A 6,138-nucleotide genomic window follows, 5' to 3' on the forward strand; every position below is an offset into this window, starting at 1 on the left:
CATAGTAGGGGTGACTAATTTAATTAATATAAGGCGATGAAATTAGTGACTGACAAATGGTTGCTAAACTTTTAACTATATTTTTATAAAATTTATATTATATAGTGACGAAAATATCCGTCATTATAATTTTTTCTAAATGGATACATTTATTTGAAAGTGACGGATGTTAGAATCCGTCAGTAAATCCGTCGCAACTATTTTTAAAGTCATATATTCTAGGGCACAAAATTATTTCACCATTTTCAAGTCTCTCCAGAAACTTTCACTCTCAAGCTCCAATGAAGCGCTAATCAAACTCTCTCCAAGTTTTTGTTGCAACGATTTTGAAGTCTCCATCTCGAAAGGTAAGCGCTGATCAAACTCCCATCTCCATTTCCATTTAGCTCTCCATCGCAATGGGTTGGGGTATTTTGAACTCTAAACTCAACACATCAGGTTTCAACTCTTCTTTCTGCAAAATAGGAACCCCAACTAGCGACGGATTTGCAATGGAATATTTATTTAGTGGTTTGGGTTATGAAAATATGATATTTTAACTCTGAACTCTTTCCATTTTATTTAGCTTGAAGTAAGACTGAGATTTTCTCAAAATAAGGGTTTTAGAATTTGAGTGTTTAGAAAATAGGGATTCTTTTTAGAAGTAAAGTTTTCTGAAAATAGGGGTTATGGTTCAAACAAAGATTTGAATTTCAGTGTTGGGTACATTAAGAAGTAAGAGTGTGTTTAGCAGTAAATGGTCATGAGAAAAAATGATTACTTAATATGAAGACGCTTGGTGTGACTAGGGCGGCTTTTTGATGTGGTATTAATCTTTCTTTGTGTATCTAAAATCTTGCAGAGTACCCTGAAATCACAGTGATTGATGATAGTAGGCTTTATAGTTAACAGACATTGTGTCCTCATCATCCCGGAGTTTTATGCGCATTTCATCGACTTCTCAATCGAGGTTTTACATCTAGTTGGACAAAATAGGGAGTATGTTGTCTCATGTAGAGTATTTCAAAAGGACTTAACCGTATGGCCTAGGAAAACTGCTCATCTATCATATCTTCTTATGTATGGCATAAGAAAATTTAAATTATGGATCTAAATGTTCAATCTGTCTAGACTATTCTGATTTGTTTTAAAATATGGATCTAAAGGACTTAACCGTATGACATTTTTGCTCATGACCATTTTACATTGATTTCAGACTGACTTGTTTTAGTTTTATATTGCAATTAACTTTTATTGTTGTGACTACTGACTATCGACTCATTCTCTGGTAAAAGGTATCTCTCTTTTTCTCACCTCCACAATAGCTTTTTTTTTTCTTTCCAGAAAATGTGTTAATATAATTGTTTTATTTGCACTTTTGTTTGGTTCATTTTTTTGGTAATAAATAATGTTAGTATAATATTGAATCTAGTTCTTAAAAGCTACTTCTCATTGATTTTGGTCATCTGATTTAAGGATCTTTTGAACTTGTATGATATAGAACTTCTTTTTGGTTTTGCGATTGATATTGTAAAGTGGCTCTTTATGTTTTTCTCACTTGAAATGTACTCGAACCGAGAGTTTATTAAAACAGCCTCTCTATCTAAGATAAAAATATTAGATTAGACATTTGATAATCCCCAAAATTTTATGTTCAAGGAGAGAATGATCGATTTATACACGATAAAGTCTAGGCTAGAGATGGTACAAGAGTTGTTGTGTTACAATCATTTATGAATATTTGGGCTAGACTATCAACAATGAACTTTGCAAAATCATGGCTAGTCTTTTTTTGGTAACTATTACCAAGTAATTTTTACAAAAAAGCAAGTTAACACAATTCGAGTAATAATCACAAGTTGTGTTAGATATGAACGTAATAATCACAAGTGGTCCTCTCATGGAACCCACACCCCAACTGTTAGTGTGTAGGAACGTGACACCCGATCCAATATACATGTGTCGAAATGTGACACCCGATTTAATATATGTGTCGAAACGTGACATCCGATCCAATATATGTATGTTTATTGTGTGGTAATTAATTGCGTATATTGTGTTTACTGGAGCAGCCGCGTGATCCTACTAGTACACCGTGATTTTTGTACTGATACTGCACTTGTTCTTTCTTTGTTCAGTATAGGAAATCTTTAGGGGGTGATGTGAGGCCAAAATACATATTTTAAATTATTATTTGCCTCACATTTAGTATTTATATTTATTCTTTTTGAACATATATTTTATGGATTATGCTTAATAGTATATTTTATTCGTAGGATTAAATTGGTGTGAAGATGAAAAAGTTTGAAGCTAAAACAAATTAAAGATGGAAGGTTGAAGAAAGAAATCAAACAGACAGCTTAATGGATTAAATTGAATATTATATTATATTTTCTCTTATTTGTGAATCAAACACTGCAAAAGAGAAAAAAGAAGAAAGCAAACATACCTGCATGCCACGTGGCAACCAATCAACGCACAATTGTTGGGTCGGCGAAGAAGTTTCACGCCGAATGTAATTTCGTTTGGTTTTGGATTCCCTATTTGTCTTGGACTCTATAATTTTATTTAGAATTTTCTATCTCTATAAATAGTTCGTACGAATAATTATTAGGAGAAGATGATAGAATGTAGAAAATAACTTTTGATTTAGAGTTTCATTTTTTTTTCTACATTTTTTCTTTGAATGATTGATTGTAATTGCTCTATGTCTATGTGGAGTTAAACTTCTAGTTCTTGGATTATATTTAATTACAAAATGATTGTTTAGTAATTTTGATTCTGCATAACTGTTTATCATATTGATTGTTCTTATATTCTTGTGATTACTATTTTGATGCTTGATCACCATTAGAATAAATTTATTGTCTTCTTTTCAACTCGGGAGAGGAATAGAGGGATAAAACGTGAAATATAAGGAGTATGATCTTTTCTTGCATGCCACTTGAATTGATTTGTGTCTAGGATATGGATATACCTAGATGTCTTGCTTGGCTCAAATACGAAAAGACAACTTAATGCTCCATAGTTGGTTCAGTCTATCCCCGCTCAACGATGTAGTTAGGCTGTCAATTGTGGTAGATTGTTAGAGGTCGAGAAACGATGACTATATTATCGATCCCATGAATCAACAAATATAATCAAATAAGTTGATGAAATTGATGCTAAACATGATTGTTAGTTAAATCATAAACATCTATCTTTTCTTAGTTAATTGCTTTTTAGTTATTTTATCTTTATTTTTAGTTTAGTTAATATATATTCATCTTTTGAAATCCTCCTAAAATAAATAATTAGAATTAGTATAATTTAGTAAGAATAATTAATCGACAATTCCTTGGGTTCGATAATTTGGTTCTTTTAGGACCACTATATTACTTGCACGACCACGTACAGTTGCGTGTGCAATTGGAAGCAACAGACGGCTACTGACAGACCTCAGCTAGGAGATCTTTGTCCGAGACCGGATTTAAGGGTGAGCCAGTTCTTTTAGGCTTACATGGATCCATCCTTAGTTTAGTCTGTTCTTTTCGAGCTCAGACTATATGTTTAGATTTGTTATGTTCTAGGGGTTGAGCTTTCGCAATGAGTATGTTAGTTGTTTTGCTTAAACCTTCGAAGTTTATGGGAACTCCACTTTTAGTTAATCATTTAAACCTGTTTCCCATCGGAGAGTTAGGGCCTGTTTGGATTGGCTTTTGGCTTATGACTTATAAGCCAAAACCATAAGTTAGGAATTCTAACTTATGGCTTTTGGCTATTTTGTATTTTGACTTAAAATAAGTGCTTCTAAGCACTTTTTAACTTTACCCAAACACTTCTAAACTGCTTAAAAGTTATCTTGTCTTAAAAGCACCTAAAATAAGTCAATCCAAACGGGCACTTAGTGTGGTTGCCAATCACGACAGTCGAGGTCGTGACAAATTTAGATAAAGCTCTTTAGATGGTATTTTAACATGTCAACTCTATTTGGTTTCTCATTTCCAATTCTTTTTTTTTTGTAAGATGGATGGGGAAAAGAAGATCTCCAAACAAGTACTTGAAACTATAGATCATGAAACAAGGTGCTCACACTCAAAGAATCTGAAGGATATGTAACAAATAAATATGATAGTTTTAAAGCAACTCTTCATATCGAAACAAAAAATGAAATCGATTTGGTAAGCTGGACATTGGAGTATGAAAGGCCAAATGAAAATGTCCCTGAACTAATAAGTTTGCTGAACTTCATTGTTGGTATGACCAAAACTATTGATGATCACCATGCCAATTCATGAATTGATGGGATCTATGTTGCTCGGACTATTAAAAAATGTCATCAGGTGCATGTCGAATCCTTTAAAAATAGTGCATCTTTGAAGGATCTGACACAAGTATGATAATATTTTTAAAGAATCCGAGCAACTTAGGATGTGAACATATATATTCATATGAGCTTTACATAAATACCATATGCTTTGTTTGTTGTTTGTCCATGTTGGTTTTGTACTTTTTAATGTTTGTTGCGTCTTTCTCATGTAAGTGATATGTTGTCAACTATGTTAACCTTTGTGTTGTGTAACACATGGGCAGAGGCGAATCCAAAATTTGAAAATTGGGGGTGCACCACTATCTTTTAATTTTTTGGTTATTGAAGGCAAAAAATAGAAAAAAAATAATGTCCATGCTGGACTCAAACCCACGACGTGGTGGGTAATAGATGCGTCTTTAATCAACTCACCTGGATGAATTTTCGGTTATTAAATAGTACAATTATATATATAATCTTTACGTAAGATATCTATACATTTATATAATTTGTTTCGAAAAGTTATCGGGTGCACGTGCACCCTCACAAATCAATGTAGGTCCGCCTCTGGACATGGGTATGAAGTTTATATATATTGATCTTTGCCTCCTCCTAATTTATATAGTGGTATTTTTTTTTAAAATTTTCTTAAAAGGATCAAGTATATTTTTTAACCATCAGGAATAGTTTAAATATACTTCTTTTATTGTAATTTGATATTTATATTTGTCTTTATTTAAATACAAAAACATGTGTAAAAGCTTAGAATCAAATAACCTAACGTCACTTTGAAATAGTCAATTCCTTTAGGACCCACTTTGTTTAACCCGGCCTGATATATTTGTCATCTCGTTTCATGTAGTGCCATTTTTTTTTATCTCTTTTAAAAAGGCCTTTTTAATATAATTAGAAATAATTTAATTTTAAATTTTTAATAATAAAATGATTTACAACTATACTAATATTTAAGAATTATTTTAGACCACAAGCTTTAAAATATATTTTTTTCAAAATAAAACAGTACTTATTTAACTTATTAGCCATGTAGGAAAAAAAGGAATCTTACTTCTAATTTTTTTTTAAGATGTCATGTTGTTAATTCATAAGCGTCCGTGAATTTGAAAAATTGTGTGTTAGTATATTGTAAAACGCTTCTTTTAAAGTAAATTTTATTTTAATCTTTTTTTCTCACAACTTGTATAATGCTGTTTTTTTAAATTATAAAATTCAGATTTATGAACGCTTGTAAGTTGACAACACAACTTTAATTTATTTAATTTTTTAAAGAAAAACTGTATTATTAATTTTCACAAAAACAATTACAAATTAATCACGTATACTTTTATATCTATTCTTTTATTATCTATACAAACTGTAATTCAAAGGAATTAAGGAATGGTAATTCAAAGGAATTAAAAACAATGCACGAAAAAAAGGAAGAATTTTAGTTTTTTAGTATATATTCAATGCATGAATCTGAGGCAAGAGTCTCTTATTAATTTATACGAGACACGGGTGTCCGTGCTAATACGGACTCAATATCTATTATTTTTTTAATTTTAATTTATGTGATATAGATAGAATTTAGAAAGTTAATTAAATTTTAATACTCCCTATGTCCCTAATACTTGTCTACTTTTCCTTTTATAGATGTCCCTAATTACTTGTCCATTTTGACAAATCAAGAAAGAACAATTTTTTTTACCTATTATATCCTCAATTAAATGACTAATTATTTAAAAAAATGTAGAACTTTTCATCCACTCCATAATTAATAGGGGTAAAATGGTAAACTCACTATGTCATTAATTATTTTCTTAATAGGTGTGCCAATTTAAAAGTGGACAAGTAATTAGGGACAGAGGGAGTAT

The 6,138-nt window shown here is 31.0% G+C and overlaps 1 long non-coding RNA gene across 1 annotated transcript; it reads left to right on the plus strand.

Moving 5' to 3' along the window:
- The first annotated feature begins 220 nt into the window (after positions 1 to 220).
- LOC107059162 (uncharacterized) lies at positions 221 to 1,172 on the plus strand. The gene is made up of 2 exons (XR_001472524.1): positions 221 to 347; positions 842 to 1,172. It is a non-coding gene; the product is annotated as an uncharacterized lncRNA (long non-coding RNA).
- The last annotated feature ends 4,966 nt before the right edge of the window (positions 1,173 to 6,138 follow it).

This window comes from Solanum tuberosum, unplaced genomic scaffold, assembly GCF_000226075.1.
Source record: "Solanum tuberosum cultivar DM 1-3 516 R44 unplaced genomic scaffold, SolTub_3.0 scf00884, whole genome shotgun sequence".
Taxonomy (NCBI): domain Eukaryota; kingdom Viridiplantae; phylum Streptophyta; class Magnoliopsida; order Solanales; family Solanaceae; genus Solanum; species Solanum tuberosum.